The sequence below is a fragment of the Tympanuchus pallidicinctus genome, unplaced genomic scaffold (assembly GCF_026119805.1).
Source record: "Tympanuchus pallidicinctus isolate F22 unplaced genomic scaffold, pur_lepc_1.0 scaffold8, whole genome shotgun sequence".
Taxonomy (NCBI): domain Eukaryota; kingdom Metazoa; phylum Chordata; class Aves; order Galliformes; family Phasianidae; genus Tympanuchus; species Tympanuchus pallidicinctus.
The window spans coordinates 4,926,746-4,954,354 of NW_026294802.1; the positions used below are offsets into that span (position 1 = coordinate 4,926,746).

A 27,609-nucleotide genomic window follows, 5' to 3' on the forward strand; every position below is an offset into this window, starting at 1 on the left:
CAGGGCCAGCCTGCTCCATGAATGCTTTTACCCTCAAGATATTTTAGCACTCTGGGGGTTTTCCAAGTACAGCAAAAAGAAAACAGGCTTTTCAGCTGGGCTTCTATAATAGCTACAGATAGCACTTGGCTCCAACCAGGACAGCCGGAACAGAAGGAAACCCTGGCAGGAGTGGGGCTGTGAGTCAAACTTTCCCCTCAAGAGGCTGATGTGACCTTAGTGGAGCTCTTCCCAGGGCTTGTCCCTGTCGGGATACCACTTACTGTGCTGGGCTGCTGTTCTGCTGCTGACTTCCCAGCACTCCTGTGAGTGTGGGCACACAAAGCCAGGCTACAGCACCTTGAGTTTGTATGGGAACCTGGAGTTTACACAGGAGAAAGCCTCCTATGTACTTTCTTACTTGTTCTATGCACTCATCAAAATGTCATACAGACAGTGTAGTTAACATGGATTTGTCGAGCTTCCTTTGTGGGGAGGTAACACTGCTACCATTTCTCCATGCTGCATGAAAAGATCCTTCCAATATTCACTTTCTTCTCTCAAGAAAATATTTGTAAGATAGACAAATAATGCTCAAGTCAACCATGAAGGAAGAGCTCCTTTCACCAAGAGAATACAGTCTGCTGAAATCACAGAACCATGGAACGGGTTGTGCTGGAAGGGACCTCAAAGCCCATTCAGCCCCAACTCCTGCCATGGGCAGGGCTGCCACCCAGCAGCTCAGGCTGCCCAGGGCCCCATCCAGCCTGGCCCCGAGTGTCTCCAGGGATGGGGCACCACAGCTTCTATGGGCAGCCCGTGCCTTCCAACCCCAACCATTCTATGGTTCTATAGCTCTATGATCATAGATCTCCTGCTCCCACGGGCCTTGGGTTTTTACCTAACGCAGCCATGTCATCACTCCTCAAATGTAAAGCCAAACTGCTTCTCAGAAGAGAATATCTGAGCTGTAGGATCATGTGTGTAGCTGAGCACTCCAGCTCTTTGGCTGTTTGCTTGTATTTGAATCACAAGTTTTGTGCCAGAGGTATAAAAAGATTGTTAACAATGGCTGTTAAAACTGAAGACCTTGAAACCAATTACACACAACGCTCAAAAAACTCGCTCTGCTAATTGAGCGGAGCTCATTACTTGTGAAGTAGGGAGGCTCAGCCTCCACTCACAGTGGAACATACGGCAGGGTACGCACGCAGCAGTCACATCTGAACTGTTACACATCAAAGGGCCGAGCGCCGATTGATCTGTTACTGTCTGAGGATGGCAACAGCTCAAAGGCAGAGAGAAACTGCAGAAGTTTTAAGTTTAAAGCTTAAGCGCGGACTTCTGAAGAGTTCAGCTTTGCACTGACTGATTAGAGTATAAGAATGCAGTAAATACAATTTAAAAGTTAAATTACCATCTGGTCCCAGCTAGAGGTAGATTTCAGAAGTAGCACAAGTAAATAGTTTCTTGCTCTCTGAACAAATAATTTTACATTTCAACTAAGCCATTTGGTAACTGGTACAATTGATTTCTGCTTGTAGTCAGTTACTGAACGGTTTCGCAATTGATTTCAGTAGCCCCAGGATGAAACTCTATCTGCCATGCATACAATGTTTGGTTGGTACAGATTGCATTCATACCGTTAAAAGCAAAAAAAAAAAGCCAAAAGAAAAAAGTACGAGGCAGCCACCGTGTTCTGTCAGCTATGAAAGGAAATTGCCATCTTGCGTTCAAGAACTGTGTGGATGTGGCACTGAGGGACGTGGTCAGCAGGCATGGTGGTGGTGGGCTGACGGTTGGACTGGGTGATCTTAGCGGTCTTTTCTGACCTCGGTGATTCTGTGAGTGCTGCAAAACCCGGAGCTGAGTTTAGCATTAAAGCTTTGTGCTGGAGAAGCTGTGGTGAGGCAGCTATCTGCACAACCCAGAGCCCCTCACTCTGTGCAGCCAAATAGGATTGGGGCTTTGGAGTTACCGGGAGCACTGCAACAAACACAAAACAGAATGCTTTGCTGGGCTGATCTAGAGCAATCCTGTTGATGATCTGTTTTGCTCATTGCCATACTGATTTGCCTCTAGGTCAGTATAGGCTGCAGGAAGTTTGTCTTGGCAGAGTCTTCCTAAAGCCCAGTGGAAGTTCTCAAGTTTTTGCTTTCACTTTCAACTGCGGCTATGAGCCAGAAGAATCACAAACAGGAGAGGAAACTTCTTGCCCTCTGTACCCTACTTTTTTCTGGACCTGTGATCCTCTGGAGACAAAGCTATCTGATGTCCCCAGGGGAGACCTTTCATTTTCAGTAGGTTTGTAGCTGCTTGAGGTTCAGCCCACAGCCCTGTGATCAACCACCTCTCCTGGGCAGACACAGAGCGCACTACGTATCACTACTGAAAACACAAAGCCCTTCATTCTACAAAGCTGTATCAGCAAGGAGATACCGCACGGTACTCGGGGGTCCCTGTGGATGTGCATTCCCCATCACTGACACAGATGGTGAGCAACAGAATCCTCCGTGACCCATTTTTAGATCCATTTGACACCTGCTTCATATGCTCGTGTAAAACCAGAGATTTCAAGCTGAAAAAAAGCTTGCTGTAGTTGTTACTGGATTAGAGGGAATCTTTTTTTCAGCTCATACAACAAATGCCTTTTCTGCCTTTGGAGAGACCCAGTTTAAGCTTTAGCCTAATGGCAGGATTACAGAAGTTCTTTAAGCCCCCGTGCTGCAGCATCCATGGTTTGACAGAGGGGAGAGGTATGAGACAGTGTGTGCAAAGTGACGGGCTTGTTGCTGACAAAGGATAGTAATATTTCTCAACATTCTTGTGTGCTTGCTTTGGGGTGTGGAGCCACGTGGTGGGATGGGGAGTGGAGAAGAGTGCATTTTTCTTTTCTGATTCAGTGTGGATCTGCAGTTTTCCTTCTCCGGAAGCACTGCAGAACTTTCCCAAAGCTAAAGAGAGTTCTCAGTCTTGCCTTTGTTGGGAAGAGTGTGTTTCATAGCATAAGAGCAAGGGATAAATGCAGCCCAAAGGGCCTGAGTCATAAGAGCTGTCACTTATCCATCTATATAATATTAACAAGACAGTTTTAGATATGTTTTTGTTTTTTTTTTTCCCAGAGAAATCAACTAATGACTCAGAACCAAAAAAATTAAATTCAGGGTAGTCTCATTTTTGGCTGAATGAATGAAGGACTCTTAGATGACCCAACAGTTATTTCCTTCTCTTACAGTGCAAAGTGCATTTTTGCTGTAGCTGGAACACTGATTCTCACCAAAAGCAGATCAGCATGAGTGTGAGGCTGTTTGAAGAGAGGACCTCGATGGAGAGAAGTTGTTTTTAAAGGACTGCTTTCCTGAGAAATGGACATTAGTAACTCAGGCACTATATGCTTCCTGCTGTGCAAAGATGTGGGTAAATTTCTGTATGGTTGGGCACTGAAAATAAATGCAGTATAAGAAATAGATTTGGACACAGAACCCAGATCCATACTTAGTGGCTGGAATTCATAACACTACTGCACGGAGGCACTGGATTGTGAAGAACAATCTGACTTTGGTGAGGTGAAAGATGCATTTTTGGGCAAGGACTGAATTGAATCAATAGACTTAGACTAGATATCAGGAACCAGTTCTTTCCTGTAATGGTGAGACACTGGCAGAGGTTGCCCAGATATGGTGTGGATGTCCCTGGAAGCATTGAAGGCCAGGCTGGATGGGGCTTTGAGCAACCTGGTCTAGAGGGAGGTGTCCCTGCCTATAGCGGGGGGATGGAAGTGGATGATCTAAGGTCCCTTCCAACACAAACCATACTATGATTCTATGACTGGACTCAGCCTTCAGAGATGGCAGCACATTTCTCAATGTAATTGCCTCCTAGAAGTTTACATGCTGCAGTAATGGCAGAGTTTGAAGACCCCAAGTGTGTTCCCTATTCAGCTTCAGTTGGTGGATTTTTTTCTGGGCATGTCTGAGCTGGAGCTCAGCAGCAGTCCTCTCCCAAAAGTGATTTATATGAAAGATCTGGCGTCCCTGGTTTCCATTGAATTGCAGTCCCTGAAAATGTTCTGATAAAATCAGATACTCTGATAGAAATCTCTACACTTATTCTTCGATTACTGAGCAAGCTCAATTTCATCATGGTGAAGTAGAAACCAGTGGTTACAATTACCTTTCCTTCCTTTCATCTGGCTTTTAATATTTGGATTTAAGATGGAAAAATTACAAATGAATAAATCTGCACCAAGTCTAGTCAAGATTTTTCTCTGTATAATAATATTATTCATATCTCTATGATTAGCAACAGCTGGAATAAATTTTAGTAAAAATATTAAAATCTGTATTGTAGAATAAGCCGCATGGAGTCACTGTAATTTGAGGAAGGCAAAAGTTTTCATAAAAGCTACTGAGAAAGGAATATGGATTTTTCTTTCAGGTGAATTTTTTCAATTTTGTTTTTGCATGCAGATCTGGTTTTATTTCACTGTGCCCAACTCTCTGGTGCTCATGTTGAACAAACACTTGAGATACAGCAGTACATTAACGAGCCACACTGGACACTGCTTCTTCTCACTAAACCAAGGTGTACTGAGCTGCTCAAGCTGTGTTAAAGCAAAGTTTTCAGCTGCCATTACAATGACCTAATCCAATGCTGGTGCTATATCAGCTGGAAAGCTATTAAGCAGCTCCACTTTTCACCTGCAAACATCACCTATACCAGCTGCTGTTTTCAGAAAGTGGCTGAGAAATGCACAGGCAGCCAATAGATCAGTGAAAAGCAAAGCAATAAAACTCCGTACAACTTCTCAAGTGAAATAATTTGAAATCCAAGTTCAGTGGCCAATTGAAAAGGGCAGGATCAGGATCAGGAGAAAATAGAGCGGGAAAGAGGCAGCTAGGAGCAGCTTTTTAGTGCTCCCTTTTCTCTCTGTGTTGTTCCATATGTCTGAATGACCCTCAGACTGGAGGTGGGCTAAAGTGGACCCTCTTTAGAGATCCTTGCTACTTCAGTAGTCATTTGCACTCTTGAGAATCTGCTGTAGATGGTAAACATATGTTGCAAGATGTGAGGAATTTTTAATAAAAATACTAAGAACTTTTTGAATGAAAGTGATTACCTAAGTGTGGGAACACCAGAGAGAAGAGCGGAATGGTAGGTGCAGATGGCACCTCAGCCAGCAGGTCACCAAGGTGCTAACAGATCTGTGAGAGGCTTACCAGAACCTTCTCACCCTGAAGACAGTCTACACACTGAGCAAAATGAAGGACAGGCTAATAAACCAGAGCCCTCAAGAAGTGATGAAAGGAAGAAAAGAACAGGCTTGGAGCCATAAAACACCCAGATAAGGACAGAAAAGCAAATACTAAGCCAGGGGTGCAACAGGATGAGGAAACAAAAGATCACACTGTCAACTCTTAGGAGATCCGAGAGCAGCACTTGGCTTCCAGTCCATGAAGAACCTAGGAGACGTGTTGAGATGCCTACAGATGTCACTTTCCATCTTCACCACCACAAGTCACCTGGGCTGGAGCACTGGACCCATTTGTTTTGGTGTTTGAAAGCATGAGGGTATGTGAATGTGTAAACCCTGTTTTGTTTCATGTAAAATCATCTCTGTCCTGTTTTAGTTCACATAGTGCTTTGTTGCATGGTTACGGCTGTGTTACAAAATGAGTTTGGCAAGGTTATGGATAAGAGCTACATGTATTAATGATACTTGACTACTTATCCACCTGAGTGCAAACTTCTGGCTTGCCTGAAATGCTCTATAGAGACATGAAAGTGTTTTTCCTGTTTTCCCCCAGGCATATACAAGCTCAGGATTCCAGCTCCTCCTGTTAGTGGGTGCCACAGGACTCCTTCCTGGCTGTGGGATCACATATCTCCAAGGAGGTGAATTCTCCCATGTCTCTTTATGCACACCTACACTCCATTCTCCAGCTTGATGTCACTCCAGCTTTCTTCTCAGCTGGTAGGAACATATAACATAAATTCTCATTTCCCATGGCTTCAGGCCAAAGCTAGAAGTCATCCGCAAATCAGCTGAAACACTCCTAGGGTGACTTCAGTGAAACTCTAGATAATTTCTGGACAGCTTTTGCATCCTCAAAGAAGCAGGCATCAAACCCAACCAGTCTGCGAGCATTTCCAGTGTGCTCACTGTCACTAAAGCTGCTCACTGGTGCCTCTCAGTGGTGTTTTCTGTTGCCTCCACTACACCAAAAATTTCATTCTAGGCTGCTTTATGATGCTCTGGTTCACTTGTTTGTGCTTTCCTACTTTTCATCATGTCCAGAGCAATGCAAAATAGCAACATATGAAGCCTTCCAAGTGAGGAAACTCCAGACAGCACAAAAACTCCATGAACACACCCAGCCCCAGTTCATCACACCTGCCATTTTCTCCTATCTCTAGGATATGGCACTCAATGGCTTGGATCAAGTTTTGTCTTACATAACTGCCACTCACAGGGTCCTTCTGAGATTTTCCTGTGGGCTATTTGGAGGCTTGCAGAGATGCTCCATGGCCCAGCATATCTTAGCTGTTACAGACTTAATTCTAGAGCTTTGTTCCTCAGGCACAACGCAACCTTTTTCTTTGTACAGAGGTCATGTATGCTGAGATGGAGCTTCCCCAGATTCTGCTTCAAGAATAATGAGTGTTTCTCTGCAAAACCTGGGAAAAAAAAAAGAAAAAAAAAAAGGATTTCCATGATCCCCATCATCATCTCAGTACAAAAGGCCAACACTCCCCAGTAGAAACAAAAATAATAGCAAACAAACCACTCTATCAAATCACAGTACTCCTCTCCACTCTTAATTCTTTCTTGGGAAAAGATGGAGAGAAGACAAATTAACTTCCTGAGGGTTACCACTGCTTAAATGGATCTGTTGGTGAAATTAGTCAAAGAACATACTGAGCTTGCTCTGAATAGGCAGGGGCTGTAGAGGAGCCTCAAGGAAAATTCAGGCATAGTCCGACTTTGAAGAAGTGCTGCAGAGATCCACGGCTTGTGATTTGGGTCTATTTCTAGTTATCTCAGTATTGACACAGTTCAACCATCATGAGGAACAGGAAGTTCATAAAGACTGGGTTAGTCTTTTTGGCATGAGGCTGGCGTCTGCCAGACATGGGACATTAATCCACTCTAAGCTGCAGTAAGCTGAGCTGCTGGGTTTGTATTCGTGTCAGCGAGACCACTTACACCCACTGCTGGTCTATAAACTCTTATCAGTCTGGCATGACAGTAGCTTACATCTCGATGAAAAGAATAGCCAATGGATCATGATCATTAAATAATGATTTATACAAATTCTGTAGAGTCGTTTTTCCTAAGTCCACCTTCCAAAATATTTTGGGGAGAGATGAATAAAGCAAAAGTGGGATTTTTTTTTTAGAGAAAGGGGACTAGAAGGTCCCAGGGCATTTGTCACTGAAATAAACACATCTGTCAGCTGAATTGGCAGAGCTGTTAAATTCAGTTTCTAGGAAGAGTTCTGCCAATGCTGAGATCTTGGATACCTTACAAAAACTTTGCTCTCTGGTCAGCTGAAGCAAAATAAAATTAAGGAAGAAGAGTAACTGACAGCCACAGCTAGCATCTTTGTTTGTTGAGTATCAGATTGTACAAAATGTTAATGAGAAAAGGAGGACTCATAAAGGGGGACTTGACAGGAATCACATTTTCATTTCCTTTGTGAAATATTGCAAGCTTCTCTGTCCAGTGAGCACCTTGCTGTTCTTGCCTGTGGGGACCATGTATCCTCCCCATGAAGAAAATATATCCCAAGGTATTTCCTTCTTTCTTTTCCCAGATGAAGATGAAACTTCTCAGATGAACTTAATGGGAATCCCATTAAATTTTTTAATTTGTTAAACTGGTTTTCAACTTTTCAGGCTGCTGTCATGCCATAAAACTGACTGACGAATGACAGGGCCCTGCTAGGTTTGTCCAGTGTGTAACATGAGCTCCCAGGGCTGGAAACAATCAAATTTTCTGAGAATTGGGGTTTTGTAAGAGACATGCTAGCCCTGTCTTCACCACGCCCTTAGATTTTGTTAGCTGAAGTTTAGCAAGTTTAGGTTATGGTTGGACTTCGTTACAGTTTCTATCATTAGAGGCACTCTGTTCTCAAAGGTAGAGAGGATTTTCTAGGTGCAGCAAGGTCATTTAGAAAGAGAGCTGATGAGTGCCATGCCGGAGCCCTGCTTTGCATGGATGCAGTTGCTGTATGAGTTGCATAATGTCGTGGTCAAGGCTCACACCAAGCAGTTTGTAAAAGAAAAGACTTTCAGATAAATAGAAAGGCAGCCTCCCCCTCCCACACTGACCTCCTCAGCCAGCTTGTTTGGAGCTGCTCTAAACTGAAAATCTCATCTATTTTTTTACCGTTACATTTTCAAAGGACTGTGGGTTGAAAAGAACAAAGAAAAGCTACCATTAAAGTCTGGCTCAGCTACTATTGTCACTTGCAGGTTTTGGAAAGAAAATAAAGAGATGTTAATGGAACATTTCAGCTCACTGGCATTAATACAGTTGGGCTGTCCTGGAAGAAAGACTCCCTCAAAATTCAGAACATCATTTATCTGGCTTTCTAGGTAAAACCAATCAGATCCCAGATTGAGCAGGGGAACAAGGCAAAGAAATGGTGAAAGAAAATAAGACTTTTAGTTCCACCATTCAAAAAATCTGAAGGAGCGGAGGTGCAGGAAAGTTAGGAGGTGTGCCTAAAGCTATCTTGGGCAGGGAACACAGGCAGGAGCTGACAGCACACCTGCAAGGCCCACTCCTCCCTCTGAGGCACACAACTGATTGAGGAGGGTTGGCTCTACACTCTGGATTTCACTGGTTCTTGTGTTCCCAGTTCATGCTGGGATGAGTAGGCAAGAGCAAAGGACATAGGTGATGGCATGCTGGTGCTACTGGGAAGCACTGCAGTGAAAGCTGTTGTTACAGCTCTTTATAGAAGGAGGTACTTCTTTGCCCTTGCCAAGAACCACAATGGAGCACAGGGAGAGCTGGAGCAAGGCTTTCCTCAGCCTTTCTGAAGTTTTCCTATGGGCTTTTTCAATCTTTGCACTCCAAGATTCTGAGGTAGGAGAGGGACAGGGCTTTGCTTTGGAGACAAAATGTTGTGCCCTCGCACTGCTGACCACAGGACGCAGCTATCTGTAAAACAACCCTAATGCAAAATCCCTAATGGGCAATATGATAAGATGTCACATCATTGCAGCATTTTGCAGCAGACTGTGCTTATGCCAAAATCAGAGAAGCAGGAATTCATATGCCCTTACAGTGACAGCATAGAAGATTTTGTTTTGGTTTTGAATAAATGATTGATAGTGTAAAGGCGACTGGGGGAACGGGTCAAACACAGCTAATAAAAAAAGTAGATCCAGTCGTCGTCTTGTTATATCACTTGCTAATAGAGTAGTGTTTAGGAATAGCTTGGCTGTTGTAAGGCTTAAGGTTATCAGCAGAATGACTGCAGAGAGCTGTTTGGCATTCATACTGCATCTGCGACTATAACCCAGCAATTTAGACAAAAACATGTACTCTCCATAGGTGCATGGCATAGGCTATTACCATTATTAATATAGTAATAGTCATAATAAATTACATATGGAGTGTATTTGTTATTCAGAGGAAAACTTAATTATAATTTCCATGCTGGCAGCATTTGATTTACTTTTTCTTATCTCTGAAATTGTATAATTAGTTCCCAAGTTACTACTCCTATGGAATCTCTGTTGTTGGGGGTAGGAGATGTGGAGCTACAGCTGCAGCCATTGCTCTTTCTGGCAAAGATAGCTTTCCCTTGAGAATATTAATTTTTAACATAAAAATGAAAAATGAGTAAAACTGTGCGATATAAAAAAAGGAGGAATGCTCTGTACGCACCTCACAGGGTTCTGCCCTCTCGTTTGAGAGATGTCTTTGGTAAAAGGAGCTCTCTAGCGTCCGGTTGTGATACTGCAGCTAGGAAAAAATGATGCTATGAGCACAGGACCCGATAAAATAGACGTGCAAAGCAAATGGAAAGCTCAGATCTCTTGTTTTAGGTACTCAGTGCTAATGTGTAACATACAAAGTGATTCTTAAGCATCGCAAACCAACAATGTACTCGAAAGTGTTAAGGCACGGAGCAGAGGTTTTGTTCATTCCCGCCTTTCCTTCCCAGTCTGTTTTTTAAAGGAACTTCTGCTGCACTTTTAAAGTTGCTCTGTTTGGGCTGTGGGGCAAAAATGAGAATGCACATCTGCCAATGTCCAGGCTGTGAAAAAAAGAATTTTAGATTTCACTGTGCTCATCTCCAAAGACAGCAGAAGTGCCTGCCGCTCAGGGATCTGAGGTCAGGAGCAAATAGCAGCGTGAGGCACAATATCTGACACAAAAGAATGTCTAATTGCAGCTGCTGGTATTTAATGCATGCAGCTGATTAAGTAAAATTGTCTCATGCCAGACCTTGGTCACTAATCACAGAAAGCAAAGCATAAAAATGATGTGTGTATGGTACTGTGCAAAAGCAGAAAGCCTCTCTGTCTTTCTAAAATTAAGGCCTTAACACTTTAATTAGTAGCTATTACGCAGGTTTGGCTGCATGCTACAATAATAAATACATTGCCTTTGCACTGTTTTAATGTTTGTGTTCTGTTCTTTCAACAGGCGAGTGATGCGCTCACCAGTGTCGCTAAAAATGAATTTAAAAGTCTAACTGGTTATCAGTGGATATCACAGATGGAGAATAATTACTTGACAGATTGACAAACAGATTATCTGCAAATATTATGAGAGACATTGGAAGCTCTTATAAAACACGCCATTATTTTAAATAGCATTTTGCAATTATGGTACCTCCCTTGTGGATACTGTGGCTGAATATTGCAAGTATGAAAAACAATGCCATATTTGAAGCTTTGTCACTGAAAAGTACCAGCTCATTTTTCCTATACCCCGCTTCCCACAGCAAGACCTATTCCAGAGTAGAAAATAAATTAAGAGGTAATAATTAACTAAATGTGCCTCAAAGGCAAGAAATCCTACACAGAGCTATATTGTTCACCTGTAATTGCTGCAAATAAAATGATGGTGGACTTCCTGCAGTTTACCAAGAGGCAGAGGGTTAAACCTCTTGCCTTGAGCTGTGTCCCTTCTCCCATTATTGGCATCCATCTTCTGAGCTCAGCTTACAAAGAGGTCAGTTTAATTGCTGAAAACTAGTTTCAAGAATAAGCCACAAACAACAAAGAATGCTGCCAGACTCTGGTCAGTCGTGACAATAACAGTTTCCCTCCACTCAGCATCTCAGCTGGTAATTACTCTTGATAAATGCAAAGCCCATCTGTACATTACTGTGTCTAAACAACAAACCCGTAGCCATGAGAGCAATGGCTTGACCAAGGTGTTGCACTCAGGTCAGGGTAATTCCTGATATGTGTACAGGCTGGGAGAAGAACTCATTGAGGGCAGTCCTGCGGAGGAGGACCCAGGGTCTCTGGTAGATAAAAGGCTTGATATGTGCCATCAGTGCGCACTTGCAGCCCAGAAGGCCAACAGTATCCTAGGCAACATCAGCAGTTGGGTGGCCAACAGGGAGAAGGAGGTGATTATTCCCCTCATGAGGCCCAGTACTGCATCCAGACCTGGGCCCTCCAGCACAAGAAAGATGTGGAGCTGTTGGAGAGTGTCCAGATAAGGGCCACAAAGATGGTCAGAGGGCTGGAGCACCTCTCCCGTGAAGAAAGGCTGAGGGAGCTGGGCTTGCTCAGCCTGGAGAAGAGGAGGCTCCAGGGACATCTCACTGTGGCTTTCCAGTACTTGAGAGGAGTTTATAAACAGGAGGGGAATCAACATTTTACACAGTCTAAGAGTGACAGGATGAGGGAAAATGGCTTTAAACTAAGAGTGGGGAGATTTGGGTTAGATGCTAGGCAGAGATTTTTTACTCAGGTGGCGAGGCACTCAGAGAAGCTGTGGTGCCCCAGCCCTGGAAGCCTTCAAGGCCAGGCTGGATGGGACCCTGGGTAGTCAGAACTGGTGGGGGGCAGCCCTGCTCACTGCAGAGGGTTGGAACTTTGTGGTCCCTTCCAACCCAAGACATTCTATGGTTCTTTGATCTATGACTCCTGTGGCTCTTTTCAAAAAATGCAACAAACTATTGGTATTTTCAGACCAGAAAGCTAAATCAAAGTGTTTCTTGCCTCCTCATAAAATGGCTTGAAAAAAAAACCTCTGATTCTTAAACTCAGAAATGTTAGTCCCACGTTCTTCATGAGATTAGAATCAGAATCACAGAACTGTAGGGGTTGGAAGAGACCTCTGGAGATCATCTTGTCCAGACTCACCTGATAATACTGGTTCCCCAAAGTAAGTTGCAAGAGTTCGTGGAAAAGACCCTGAAAATCTTTTCTGATCTCCTGCATAATGCAATACAGAGAATTTCTCAAAATCTGTGGCGAAATTTCTGTTTTATTAGCAGTGTTGGCTCCTTGTACTCCATACAGCCCTCACTCACCCCTTCTGATGTCAGCTCAAAAGGTGCTGTTGAATTGGAAAGGACCTGTAACAGCAGTTCCTGGAGTCCCCTTTGTTGGGGAGAACTTCGTATTTTACCTCTTATCTTCTTCAAAAATGATAAACTAGAAGACATGTAAACACTTTTATATGAAGAATAAAATCCATAATTCAGGACAGCACCTGGTTTTGTGCTTCATTTCCATTTCTAAACATAGAAGAGATTCACAGAAGCATCTGCTGAGCTTTTGAATTACTTTGGATCAGCTGTAAGTGCTTGTATGCCAAAAGCAAACCAAACTCACACATGAAAACATGCAAATTGCAATGACACCGGGTCAGTTTACATCCCAAACTGACAGCAAGTCTGGTTTGGTGACAAATGCACCTAATAGAAAGAATGCAGAAAGTTTGCATGTTCTTTACAACATGAGAATGCTAAACTTTAAACAGTTGCAAAAAATACATACTTAACCTTTGGGTTTTATATCTTTGCTCTTCTTTCTCTCTGCTTATGGATAAGGATGATCAGATTAGATGGAGATTTGCAAGTGGGAAAAGATGTTGTTGTTCCAGGAATAGTTTCTATTCAGTATGGTAAATTCTTGGTCAAAGCAAAATTTGAGATTTTGGGGTAGCCACAGTGTGTGCCTGAGATCACACCCGAGTTACAGCCTGAGGGCTACAGCAAAATCAGCGGAAATTCTGCAGGACAGATTGGACCCTTTGGAGTGTTGCGGACTGTACAGAAGATATGTCTTCATTCACTTGGTTTGAAGGGCTCCCAGGGGAAAAATATATATATATATATATATGTATATGTATATATATATATATATTACCTGCAGTACAGAAATAATGAGAAATGTCAATCTTGCTCTCTGCTTGCCTGTGGGATTTTCTTCTCCTCAGAGGGGTGCAATATTCACCTCTGCTGGCTATCTGATGAAGAAGAATACGTGGTTAGACTGGAATCGTTTCTAATCTATCGGAGCCAGCATGAGTCAGCCGAACCTGTCAAAGGTGATGTCATTTGTCACCCTCCAGACATGACTAAGTGGACATCCTCCTGGACCTGCCACCACCCACACAGACACTACTGGAGTCCATGTTGGGTCACAGCCCTCAAACCTAAAGGGATTTGCTGCAGGCATCAACATAAAGCATGCTAACAAAAGAGCAGCCACTCTTGCGGGTCCTTTCTGCTAGCATTACTGCAGTGGCTGTGCAGATTTCCCACAGTAGGATGGTGGGATATGCTGAGAGGCAAAGAATCTGGCCTTGTTGCTGGTGTCAGTGCTGACAGTGAGTCACCCAGCTGCCTCAGCTGAAAATTAGTCTCCCTGCCTCTCCAGTGCTGATGAATATTGATGAACTTCACAGCATGGAAAGAACCAAATGCAGGACAGCTGTTTGAAGGGACAAATGCTTCTGCTCTGGGTTGGGAAAAAGAAACAGACAGAGACAGGGGAGCGGCTGTGACAAGCCAAGACAGTCTTCTCCCTCATTTGTCAAAATGTGATTTGCAGACACACTTCCATTCACCCTGTGGCTGCCATTTTCCACATCTTATGTCCACAAATCTCTCTTGCTAATTTGATGGGCAATATGTTGGCTGCCTCCTCTATAAAAAGCCTCTCTGAACTGGGATGCTTCCCAGCTCATTTTAATAAATCATGACTGTAATTAAATTCTTTTGCTGCATTTTTCTGCAATAAAATCCATATCATTCATTTATTAGCCTTTTTTTGCTGCCCAGGTATCTTTCTGTCTCACTTCTGAAGCTGCCTCTCCTGTCTGGTCATTTGAAGAGTGCCATCTGCTTTGAATCACTGGTCTAGTTCAGCTTCTTTTTCCTTGACCTCATCTTCAGAGCCTCTTCTCTGTTCTGTCCAACCCAACAGCCCCATTCTTCTTACAGCCACTGTCCCTGCCAATTAAAACACTCTCAATAGTTCATCTTAGCAAGGCTGTCCCATTGCTGCAAGAGCAACTTCTACCACCATGCCAACAAGTGAATCTGACACAACTCCTTCCCAATTTCTGCTTAGCTGTAATTCCCATTTTTGCTTGCAGAAGATGGAGAGGAAGACCTGAGCTGGATCACAGAATCGCAGAATGATAGAGGTTGGAAAGGACCTCTGGAGATCATCCAGTCCAACCCACGTGGATGCTCACACTCCATTGGGTTTAAGGAAGAGGACTTTGAGGCATGCAGGCCAACTGAAGCACAGACATGTCAAAAACTGACTGACTGTAAACACGTGCAGCAAAGGCTGTGGGTACAGTCAGGAGAAGAACTTGGTAGCCCCTGCCCTCTGCTTTAAATCTCATTCCAGTACAAAGCCTCACTTAATTTTAATGAAGGTCATGTCAGTCCCAGTGGTTGGAGAGAATGGGACTGATCTTAGGAGCCATGTTTTGGCAAAATGGCAAAAAGCTGGATGACAGAGAAGCTGGATGGGATCTGGGTCAGACAAAGCAGTGTAAGCACTGAGTCTTTGCCTTGGTTTAAAAAACAAGTGTTTCAAAGACATGGATGCATGAAGCAGCATCTTGTTCTGCCCTTCATCAGAAAACTTTCTTTTTTGGCAGAGATGTGTTTATAAGGTGGAGTCCTTTGTTTTTCACCTCCTTAAAAGTGTAATGCAAAAAACTGTAACGTCTGAAGTTGTAATGTAGGGTCAATTTTATACTGACACTTGGTTTCATATTCAGATTTGATTGAGATATGCCTCTTTTTGCATCACTCCAAACTAAGTTTTAAACATGTAAGTAGGAAAACGAACATGAAAACGAGTCTTTAAAATGCAGTTACTTGAAAGATGCAGAGCATGAAGAATTCAAATGGCTTTCACTCCGTGACCCAGTTAAAACACATGGAGCAGTGCTGCAATTCGGTTGCAAGCCTTTCAGAGTCATTGGGATGTGGTGGCTGCCTCCACCCTTCTGCCAGTGTAACTGTATGCTGGTACTCTAATGCAGACCAAAGAATCCTGCAAACATCCAGAACAATTTTTCCCTAGAACATGTTTCCATCAGGCTGTCCTTTTGTTCAGGCCTTACAAGGGAGCTGGAAAATACTTGAGATTGCAGATGAGCTTTGCAGAAACGTGTAGAGGTATCATATGATCACTGGTAATGCAATATAGGTACTGCTTACACTGGTACTGAAAGTGCGACCGGCTATGCCATGCTATTATGAAGTCAGAACGTTTCCTATCAGAAGAAATAGAAATAAAATCCCAGCGGCATTTTCTGTTATGTAAAAATTGCTTTGTTGAAGGAGGCACTGGTGAAATATCTGAATTCTAGGAGCAGAGAAAATAAAGCCCTTTTATCTGTTTATTAAAGCAGGTATATTATGAATATACCAAGCAATTGGGTAAGCTAATACAAAGTATTCTAGTGCTCCATTAGCTGAAAATCAGTGTCCTTGCTCTGCAGAAGGGCAACAGAGTAGAACAACATCAGTGTGAAGGACTTCGTGAAGCTTTGCCCTCAGGATCCCAGAGCTGCCTGACTCCCTCCGAGAAAACTCACACACCATTATGAGGGAAGCAAAAGTGACAAAGTTGTCATCTTTTCCACTATATCTTTTGTCTCCTTGTGACAAGCTTTCTTATTTTTAAGGGAAAATATACGAACAAGGGAAGCTTAGGGACAGAGCATCATCCCCCTGCATGGGAACACAGGCAGGGACAGACTCCAGGAACTCCAGCCCCAGACCTGTCAGTGAGAACTAAAGGAACAGCCTTATTAGCTGACAGCAGCAGCAATACCTTGGTTTCCCTGTGGATTATCTGCTCAGGGAAAAGGGGCAAAACGTATTTGGCAAGTGTACATGTTCTCAGTGTGATAACACGTTGCAGCTGCATTGCTTTTCTTTGCATTACTGGCTTCGAGTTTCAGTTCTTTTTCTTTCCATATTCATTTGCAGCTGCTGGGCAGGCTTTGAGGGAGCCTTGTGCAGTAGCAACAAGCGTGATCTTTCCTGCATTACAGCAAGGATGAGCTGAGGCTGAGATAAGCAGCCTGATATTCTCCAGGCAGCTCTGCTGCAGATGACATCACTGGGGGAACACACGCCAGCACCTGCTGATCACATTCACTGCAAAGGCCCTGCTCTCCTCCCCTCGGTCAGCAACGCAGACCATTCTTTAATTCTCTCTGTAAGTGACAGATTGTCAGATACAGGCAGAGCTGTGAAGCAGCAGCAACCTGCCCACTGATTCCTGTGTCAGACAGCAGTCGTCAGTTTACCCTCTTATGACAGTTTGGAGGTATTCCCACTTCTTCTGCCGCCTATGGTCGGCCCTCAACAGGGGTTGGCCCTGTCTGTTGGATCAGGGCCACACAAGCAGTTTATCCCACACTGGCATAGGTGAAGAGATAGAAACATTTTGCAGGGGCTCAGGGGCATGCAGCGGGAGTACACTGGCTCACTGGGAACCTTCCAGAGCAATCCTACAGGCCTATTCCTTTTCTGCTATTTCTGATCCTCTCAGCTGTATCACAGTCATGTGTGCTTTTCCAGGCATGGGAAGAGGGAGCCTACTGAGGGAGTTCTGAGAATCAAGTGGCAATTAAGTCTCCAAGCTCTTTCTCTGTTAGCCCCTACTATGCAGCCTTCTCTTCGTAAGGCTGAATATACCCAGCTCCCTCAGCTTTTCCTTGTACATTTTGTACCTCTGCTCCCTGGCCACATCAGTGGCCACCCACTAACACTGCCTCTGTTTATCAACTTGTTTTCCTACTGGTGAGCCAGAACTGGTCACATTATGCTAGATGTGGCTTCACAAGCATAGAATAGAAGAAAACAATCACTTACCTCAACCTGCTGCCTCTGCTGTTACTAATGCAGCCCAGTGTCTTCTGTGCTTGGCTCTCACTCATGCAGTGGCACATTCTTGACTCACATTTAGCTCGATGTCCATCAAGACCTCTAGGTCCTCTTATATAAAGCTAGTTTCTAGCCAGCCTGTCCCCAGTTTGTACTGCTGCATGGTGTCGCTGTTTACAAGGTGCAGGACTTCAAGTTTGAATTTTTGAACTTCATGATGCTCCTGTCACCCAGATTCTTCTCCATTCCTTCTGGGATGATGGCAGCCTTGCCCTGCACCATATCAACTACTCCCAGTATATAAAATAACTGCAAGTAACAACACAAAAGAGATGACAGTCAGCCTAATGGCATTGTATAAACTAAGAATGCAGCAGGACTGACAGCTATGCTGTACTCATCCTTCTACTAGAAAACACCCTGTGCTGCTGTCCTTCATGAGATAGTTGATGTCCTTATTTTTGAAGAGAAAACCAAAGGATGATGCTTATAACAGAAGGAGCTAAGAGAATTCCTCTGAGAAGACAGTGGATAGAATTAAGGTGCCTTTTTATCTTTATTTCCAGTCCCAGAAATCAGAATTATTAGCATCAGCGAAAAGCACATCTTCTCAGCTGAAAAAAAAAAAAAGATAAACTTTCCTGTGACCTTAACTCAGTCACACAGGTCAAGCAGCAAAAATTAGATGCTTAAAATAACAACTAAGCTGAGCTTCACTGCTCCTCTACACAGGCATTTGTCCACAGGAAAAAAAAAAAAAAAAAAAAAGAAGCAAGCTGTATTTCCTCATCAGTGCTGCTTTGTCATTCAAATAAAAAGACAACAGCTAGGTAACAACAAGTAAGAATTAAAGAAAAGATAATGCCGTGCTCTTAGTCATGCAAAGCCTAAATGCCTATTGCTCAGAGTGAAGGGGGAAATGGTTCCTCTCCATGAACTGTGCTGACAGCAATATCTATATCTTGCTCTTCCTGTTTTCACTCTTGCCCACACAGCAGTAGCTTTCAGTTGGCTCGTTTTGCTCGTCTAGCACAGCATGTTGAAACACCATGCAGTAAATCGATGCAAATCAATTCCTAAATCTGCTAGAAAAAGTCAAGTGTATGCTATTTTTAAAGAAAATTAGGAGGAGCTCACCAACTCACAGAGGAACTCGGGGCACATTCCGATGTTCAGACATGGTTGGCGGGAAAAGCAACTGTGAGGACTTTCCCATCTGAAGGAGTAGGTGGGCAGCCTGGACAGAGGATGGAGACACTTGCTGTCGCTGTATGGTCAACAACGGGCACTCCCTTCCTATTAACTTGAGTTTCTGTAAGCCAAAGGGACTCAATTCCCATTCCCATGACTTCAGCAATTTTCTGGATTAAGGGCCAACAGAAGAGTGCCTGAATTGCCCATGGCAAAAAAACTGGTGGAACAACACCAGCTGTGTTAGGATGAACATCTTTCCCACTCATCTACAGTCTCCACAGAAGAGATATGCCAAAAATTGATTCTGGGGAGCATAAATAATCAAGGATTAATAACTTGGAGAATGGGACCTCACAGATCTCTCCCTTTCAGCTCACACAAACTGAGGAGTCCGGAAGCTGCATGGGGCTCAGGGCCATCTGCTGGACTCTTCCTGTTGTTCCCAGCATAGCAGCTCAGAGGACACCAGTCCCAGTTCAAGTCCTTCCCTTTTCCTCAGAGCTAAGGGAAAAAGAGGTGAGAGGGCTTGGGGAAGGATGAGGATTGGGGACAGGGAAGGAAAGGTGAAGGAGCAGCAACTGGTGCTGGGGCACTCTGGCAGGTGGCGACATTTCCACACCGGGATGGAAATCGAGAGCCCCTGGTGTGCTGCCAATGGATGTGGCAATGTCTCTTAGCAAGCATGATGTTATAGTGCTTGCCTTGCCTGGATGGAGACGGATTCACCTCCATTGGTTCTTCCTCTGCAGGCAGATCCACCTCCATGGGCTTGACATTGCCTTCAGGAGGATCAACATCCACTGACTCAGGTTCATTGCTGCTTCCCTGAAGCCTAAACTTCTTTGGTGGAGGATCCACCTTCCTCTGGAGGCCAGAAGAGGCCGGAAAGAGCTCAGTTTAAATTGCTTCTTATGCCAGAAGATGGCCACAAGTCACGAGTCAGTTACTGACTGGAGTTCTGTTGTCAGGGTCCCTGTATTGATGAGGGTTGGCAGGGAGCTGGCTCGTGACATTGCAACACAGTACCATGGTGGGTGTGACCCTCAGCATGTCCCATGGCACTGGGAACATGGCTGTGCTGGACCATGTTGCTGTGGCCTGACAGTTGCCCTCCTTGCCACTAGTGGGATTCTGTAGGGCTCTGTTTTGAAGCAGGTTTTCTGTAATGATTTTATCCATTACTCCAGTAAAGATCTGGAAGCCATGTTAAGTAAATTTGTGGATGATGCGAACTGGGAGAAGTGTTGACTCCCTTCAGTGTGGAGAGGCATTGCCCCAAAACCTTGACAACTTCAAAGTTGGTTGCCATCTGCATGAAGAAGAGCAAGTGCTGGAATCTGCACCAGGGGTGGGACAACCCTGGAGGGATGAGAGGCTGGAGAGCAGCCCCAGGAAAGGGACCGGAGGGTTCTGCTTGGCTGCAAGTTGAATCTGAGCCAGCAGCGCCCTGGAGCCAGAAAGGCCGACAGAGCCTTGGGCTGCATCAGGGCCTCACTAGGTGAGGTTTGTCCCACTCTGCTCTGTGCTGTGTGGCACTGGGTGCATTTGGGGTGCCCCAATATAGGCAGGATATAAAACTGTGAGAGTGTCCAAAGGAAGGCTATGAAGATGGGGGACAAAGTGTGTGAGGAGCAGCTGAGGGCCCTGGTTTTGCTCAGCGCAGAGCAGAGGAGATGAGGGGAGGCCTGATGGCGGCTGCAGCTCCTCACAGGGAGCGGAGGGCAGCGCTGAGCTCTGCTCTGTGTGACAGCGACAGGGCCGAGGGAACGGCATGGAGCTGTCAGGGGAGGGAAGCTGGGGGTCAGGGACAGGGTCTGCACCAGAGGGTGGTGGCCATGGAACAGAATGCCCAGAGCAGCGGGCATGGCCCCAAGTGCTGGAGCTCAAGGGGCATTGGGTCACCACTCTTAGACATAGGATTGGATTTTGAACGGTCCTGTATGGAGACAGGAGTTGGACTCAATGGTCCTTGAGTGTCCTTTCCACTCAGAAAATTCTAAGAACGTTTCTTTTCACCCTCCTCTATTCCTCTTCCACAGCTTTCTCTCTCTCGTGCTGAGTTGCATGTTCCAAAACCAAGATTTCCTGAGTTCAAAGTCGGGTAGACGATCTTGCAGCTATGAGAGAACTGGCAGAACTATCAACTATATTGGGTAACCTTACTTCCAGAAATGCTTCCAGAAATGGCAGGGACCAGTATAACTGGTGATCTGAGATAAAGACAGTTTAATAGGACAGAAAAAGAAGAGGAAATAATAATGACAATAAAATTATAAACAAAGCAAGTGATGTGTATCGCAAGTGCCCACCACCCACTGCCTGATGCCCAACCCAAACTCTGAGCAGTGGCCAATCCCCAGCCAATCCTTCCCGTTTTGTTGTTCAGCATGATACCATCTGGTATGCAATATCCCTTTGGCCAGTTTAGAACAGCTGTTCTCATTCTGTCCCCTCCCAGCTTCTTGTGCCCACTCCCAGCCCTCTTGCTGACAAAGCAGTGTGAAAAATAGAAAAGTCCTTGAATTAGCGTAAACACTGCTCAGCAACAACTGAAATATTGATGTGTGATCAACACTATTCTCATCCTGAATCCAAAACACAGCACCACACCAGCTACTAGGAAGAAATTTATCCCAGATGAAACCACAGCAACAATGCAAACGTTGAGTGAACAGTTTAGCCATTAAAAAGGCAATTTCAGTTATCTTGAAACCCCAGGACCTCTTCAAGTAGATTCTGCTGAAGAAAAGCATAAACTTACATTCCAACTTCATCAAAATAAACTCCCTTAGAGGAACTCTATTTGCAATAGCTCTTGCCAGCAATAAGGAAAGAAGAGGCTCTCACAGATCACTTTAGTGACCAAGTGCTTGGCAGAGTCAGCTGGGATCTAGGAAACATCTTTCCCTGCACTGAGGCTGGACCCACAGGCTCCAACACTATGTCCTGTAAAGTAAAGGGGGAGATTTTGTGATCTGCCTGTTTTGTGAGATAGGAGAATGATGCTCTTACAAAGCCCAGTGAGTTCCTGTTCTGAGATGTGATAAGCAGGAACTTGACGCTTTCGGCTGTCTTTTAAATGGTCTTTGATGTTCAGCTGCTGGGACTAATTTGTACAGTAGAAAACAGCCTTTCTGTGGGAGCCTTGATCTAAGCTCAAGTAGCTTTGCTTTGCTTTTATCCTAGGACATTGCACTGGAATAATAATCCTTTTGCACATGGTCACTTACTTAGCATTCCTGATTCCTTGGCTCTGCTTGCAAATAATCTGAAATAATCTGGAAACCTTGCTTTCCAAAGTGCCTCTCTTTACAGAGAGGAAGCTAATCTGCTCATTTCTACGTTTTCATTCAGTGAGTGGTAAATCCAGGGAACAGAGTGCGTAGTAGAAACTCACCGAGGTACTGGCTGCTACATCTGCCTGAAGGATATCTTTTGTCCTAGTTCAGTAGTGGGCCTATTTTATCCCTTGGATGCAGTATACACCATGCAACTGCTGTTGGCTTGTTATCCATGGGACAGAAAAATAATCAGCCTAACCACAGAGAAATGACATATATTGGCTCATCAGCCACTTCCCCTCCTCCACGACTCCTTTTGCTACAAAAAGGATGCTATAATGGGAAAGAATACCCTTGTTTATCTTTCACACATGCTGAGCTTGAACTCATTTAGCTGCTGAATCTGTAAGGCTACCTGCAAGCTGTTCCCTCCACAAGCAGAAAGTCACCAGGCTGTCTGCCTGACAGCCCCCTAGAAGGATCCAAGCAAGAGGTGGAGGCTCATTAAAACACATGTTGTGCCCCACTCTGGAATAGATACAGCGAGATGAGCTGGTGAGGAAGAAAGAGTCAAATTGTCTCAAGCCACTGTAAAATCCCAGACCATGCTCTCAGTAATATGATCAGATCTGGGGCTAGATGATCAGCTTTGGCAGTTCTAATAGGTTCTGTCTGCCAGCACTATAATTGTAAGCACAACGAACATCTGAATATAATAATAATAATGATAAAAAGCAATGTTTCTATGGCCTACACCCACTGGGACATCTCATTTTTGCTTTGGCTTTAAGATAAAGTATGATGAGGATGTTTGGATCAACAGCTTCATTTCAGCCAGTGTTTCTGATAAGTCTGTCACCGCATTTGTCTCTGGAAAATATTAAGCACAACACAGAGCTCATTCCTAGATGATGTACAAGCAGCTTGTTTTTCTCATTTCACCACAAATCTTATTTATATATACACTGCAAACAGATTGATACCACACACAGAGCACATCTATAGAGCCCAATTTCCAATGTTAAATTAGATTTATGGTCTTGTAATTCCACGGACTTCAATGAGTTTTTTTACCAGACTAAAGCTGATTCCTGGGGAGAAGGGATGTATCACGAACTTACACATACTACTTGTCTACCCACCCAGAACCATTAGTGTAGGCACGCACCTGGCACAGATGGTAACAGTTAAATTTGCCTCATCTTTCCTTTTATAAGACTATGATTTCAGTTGTTCACAACTGCCAAACATTCAATGTTCAAGCAGAAATTTTCCCTCTAATGTGCTTGCCTCAGGCTATGTATTTTCAGACAGTTCCCACAAAAGTAATCCAGGAGTTTTTAGGATGAATTTAGGGAAAACCAGTTTCCCTTAAACCAAAGACTCCAACTGCCTTATATAGAGTATCTCAAAGCTTTGAAGTAAGAATTCAGAGCTTTGAAGCAAGAATTCAGAACACTGAAAGGAAGTGTTATGTTGTGTTCCAGAAATGGATGTGCTGCTGCCCTGGAAATCCATCCACAGTCCTAAATCAGCAGCTCACATTGAGCTGTTGGCTTTGCACTGGCCCTGAGTTACCCAGCTGTGCCAGCACTGGCATGTTCTGCTGCAGTGGGCCATCTCTGCGCTCAGACAAGGCATGCAGCAAGCCCTGTGCATGCTTACAGATCTATCTGTAAGGAACTGCTTGATGGTGCTATAAGCGTTCTGCCACACAACATGTTGTGATTGCAACAACTGCTGAGGCTGGCTGGGTTCAGAGGCCCTCAGAGGCAGCAATATGGGTGAGTGGCAAACTTCAGAAAAGGGCAGAAAAGGGGAACAAGAAAGCTGCCCTAAATTAGGTTGACTTTGTGTTGTATTGTATTGTATTGTATTTAAAAGCAGCTACTGACAATGCCCTGAAAAAAAGAATCCCCACTACTTCCTTTTCTTAGGCAGGGCTACACTCATTTCAGATGCTTACCCAAGTACAGAAAATATTGCAAAACGATTTGCCAATGTAGCCAAGAAGGCCAATAGCATCCTGGCTTATGTCAGAACTAGCTCAGCCATCAGGAGCAGGGAGGTGATTGTTCCTCTGTACTTGGTTCTGGTGAGGCTGCACCTCAAGTGCTGTGTTCAGTTTTGGGCCCCTCACTGCAAGAAAGACACTGAGGGCGTGGAGCACGTCCAGAGAAAGGCAACAAAGATGTGAAGGGACTGGAGCACAAATCTTATGGGGAGTGGCTAAAGAAACTGGGATAGTTCAGTCTGGAAGTGACTCAGGAGAGACCTTATTACTCTCTACAACTGCCTGAAAGGAGGTTGTGCTGAGGTGGGTGTTGGCCTCTTCTCCCGCACAACTATCAAGATAACTAGAGGGAATGGCCTCAAGCTGCTCTGTAGGAGGTTCAGGTTGGATATTAGGAAATTTTTTTCTCTGAGTGAAATGGGCTGCCCAGGGAGGTGGTGGAGTCATTGTCGCTGGAGGTGTTCAAGAAACATTTAAATGCTGTCCTATGGTTTAGTGGGGAAATACTGGTGGTAAGCAGATAGTTGGACTAGATGGTTTTGGTGATTCTATGAGTCAGTGATGTGCTTCTCTTAGTGTGTGAAGTCTGTAGATCATTTAGGGTGGACTTGACCTTTGGAGTTAAAAGGGCCATCATCCTACTTCTACTCTAAGGAGAGACAAGGACCAAGAAAGGCTTTTCTGTAATTGCTTATCTCAGGTAGGGAGGATCTCTCTGTGGTGTAAGACAGCACAGCACCATGCACAAGACAGTATCTATCCTGTCACCACACTCTCAGTGATGACACCTGGATGGTGGAGTAGAAGGAAAAGACCACCTTCACAAGAGACAAGGTGATTGACAGAGGAGGTGAGACAGGAGGGTTTTCTGTGTGTGCGCTCTTCCACTGTGACTCAAAGCAGACCCCAAATTTTTCACTCATTTGAAGAGCTCCCCAGCAGGGAATATGGCCCACCTTTGTCTAGAGGCTGGCCTAACAGGCCAAAGGTTCCCAAACCCCATATTCCAGTGGTTCACAGTAAAATCATAAAAGCATTAAAGTTGGAAAGACCACTAAGATCATCCAGTCCAACCACTAACCCGTCCCCACCGTGCCCACTAACCTCAGTGTCACATCCACACATTTCTTGAACGCAAGCAGGGATGGTGACTCCATCATGTCCCTGGGCAGCCTGTTCCAACACCTCACTATTTTGGAGAATAAAGTTTTTTTCATATCCAACCTGAACCTCCCCTGGCACAGCTTAAAGCCATTTCCTCTAGTGTTATTGTTAGCTATGCAGGAGAAGAGGCTGATCTCAACCTTGTCACAACCTCTTCTCAGGTCACTGTAGTGAGTGATGAGGTCTCCCCTGAGCCTCCTCTTCTCCAGACTGAATAATCCCAGCTCCCTCAGCCACTCCTCATAAGACCTGTCCTCCAGAACCTTCACTGTTTTGTTGCCCACAGCACAGTGAATGGTCTTGTTACAGAACATCCCACCTTTAACTTACAGTTATTTTGATGTTTAATGCAACTCTGCAGACCCACTGCTGATCACGCATGGTGGCCACTGACATCTGTGAGCTGCAGACCACCCTGCCAGCGTGAAGAGCTCTTCTTTGCTTGTGCTGTGCACTTTGCTCAAGTGGAGGTCTCTGCTAAATCTCAGTCTAAATAGCTCAACCATTTTGCTGACCCTGTGAGAGTACATATGGCTCCATATGGTGGGAAACCTGTTTTTCCAATTTGCTCCTAAAACTAAGCATAGGAAACTATATACAAAACTATGGAAAGAGAATATTATGGTTGCAGAATCAAGCACTTACAACTCAGGAACTGGCTGACAAGGTTTCAGTACATAAAAGAAAGATCTAAATAAACATGTTTTGATAGCCAAAAAATGCTCTCTGAAAGACAGGCTAGATAAATAGAAATAAAAGAATGAGGCCACTTTGTTTGAGAACAGCTTCTTAAATCATGATTGTCTTTCCAGACCATTTCCTTCTCTCCTCCCTAAACTCCTGCCAAATTGCAGCAAGGTTTAACGTGAACATTTCACAAAAGGTTGATCTTTGTACTTGAGAGATAAGAAAAGTCTGGGCTTTGGAAGTGATTTTTTTTTCGGTCATTTTTGAAGAGTTATAATGGTGTAAATTGAGTACCTTAAATTCACCACAACAAAAAACTGCCGCACGATGTAATTCTTCCTGTTATTTCTCTTCCTCTGTAAAGATGACATTCATGCCTGTGGTGGGTCCACCATAGTTAAGGGAGAGATTTATCAATATGAAATCTGCTTTCTGCAAAAGAAGGAAAATAAGATTTCAGAACAAGTCCAGTAGGGTTGCCCGACAACCCCCAATTTCCCGACATTTCGCTATCATTAGAGATACACCAAACAAGTGCAGTATTTGTTAAGCTTCAGCAAGGGAAAATCACCTCCCATAAAGCCAGGGCAAGGCAGTGGCTTGCTGTGAAGGAAACAGGAACTTCCCCAGGCTAAGCTGAAGGAGAGCAGCCAGCCAGCAGTGAGTGTGCAGCCCGTGATGGAGTTATCTTTTGAGCAGTGGTGAGGACCTATTGGATCTCGGCTTTGGCAGCTGGACAGTACCAAGGAGGCTAAAAAAATCAAAGCAAGACATGTGGCAAAGCAAACAAGCAAGTCGTATAAAACCAAAACGAATTGAAACCCTTTCCCTTGCAAGAAGCCCTCCCCACCCCACAACAGTCAGAAGCTTTGTAGAGTCCTATTTGCACATCAGGAAGGGAACCTGAAGCAAAGTTTAGAAATCTGGTGACACTGTTCACACAGGTGCTATTACAGAAGGGCTCTTCATATAGGGAGTGGGATTTCCAGATGCCAGTCAGGCAAGGGACTGATAGATGAAAAGAATATGGGAGCAGCACGGGCTGCAAAGGGCTGCATGGGCTGGACTAAGCTGTAGGACAGCCACAGCTGGAGGCAAGAATCAAGTACAAAGAGATGGTGATTAGCAAAGGAGGTCTCAGCTGAAAAGGCAGCAAGCCAATTCCTACCTGTCAGGTTCTGCCTTTCACTGATAGAAGCTGAACATTCTGTAAGGAGCATTTTACCAGCCCCCCAGTCTGCAGGCATCGGTGCAGGCATCATCACAGCTCTGGAGAAGGGCCAGTACAGTTCAAAGTCCTTTGCTGGAAACCAAAGCAACTCTGACAAGCAGAGACGTAAAATTTATGAGGTCCTGATTGCTGAGAGCGTATGTTTGGGATATAAAAATGTAACAATTATGCCACCCACACTGTTTATTCTTTTCTTATGTGTGGAGTTTTGGGCTAGCATGTTGAAATACAAAACAATCTGAGCACTTTTTTACATAGGATTTATGGCATTCCTAGACTGACATTTAGTATCACAGTTTGCAGTTGAGCATATTATTCAACAAGCCACCTGCCTCTATAACTGTCACTGGCTGGGTCCAGACTTGGTTTATGTACAACTGAGAGGAACTCCTGTTCTTTCAGTTACTGCCTGTTTACAAGGAGGTTTCATGGCACACAGCGCTGAAAAAAATCAATTTGTAGAAATAAAAGACAAGGGCGAAAGCCTGGCGTGATTTATCTTGTTTGGAAGCTATAGAAAGGGGCATGTGAAATCTGGATTCCAGTAAAGAGGACAGCCCACAGAATAAATTGGCACTGGCTTGTGCAGACAGAGACCCCACAGAAACACAGCGAATCGCTGGCAGTGAAGGGTCGGGGATTGCCAGGTGGGCTGGCACAGGACCTGCAATTTTCACATCTGGAGCTCCCTGAGCCTTT

The 27,609-nt window shown here is 44.4% G+C and overlaps 1 long non-coding RNA gene across 1 annotated transcript; it reads right to left on the reverse strand.

Moving 5' to 3' along the window:
• Window positions 1–1,060: 1,060 nt before the first annotated feature.
• Window positions 1,061–26,943, reverse strand: LOC128073732 (uncharacterized). Its single transcript, XR_008202854.1, has 4 exons — window positions 26,848–26,943; window positions 25,974–26,111; window positions 17,328–17,648; window positions 1,061–6,657 (listed from the first exon to the last, which is right to left on the reverse strand). It is a non-coding gene; the product is annotated as an uncharacterized LOC128073732 (long non-coding RNA).
• Between the last annotated feature and the right edge of the window lie 666 nt (window positions 26,944–27,609).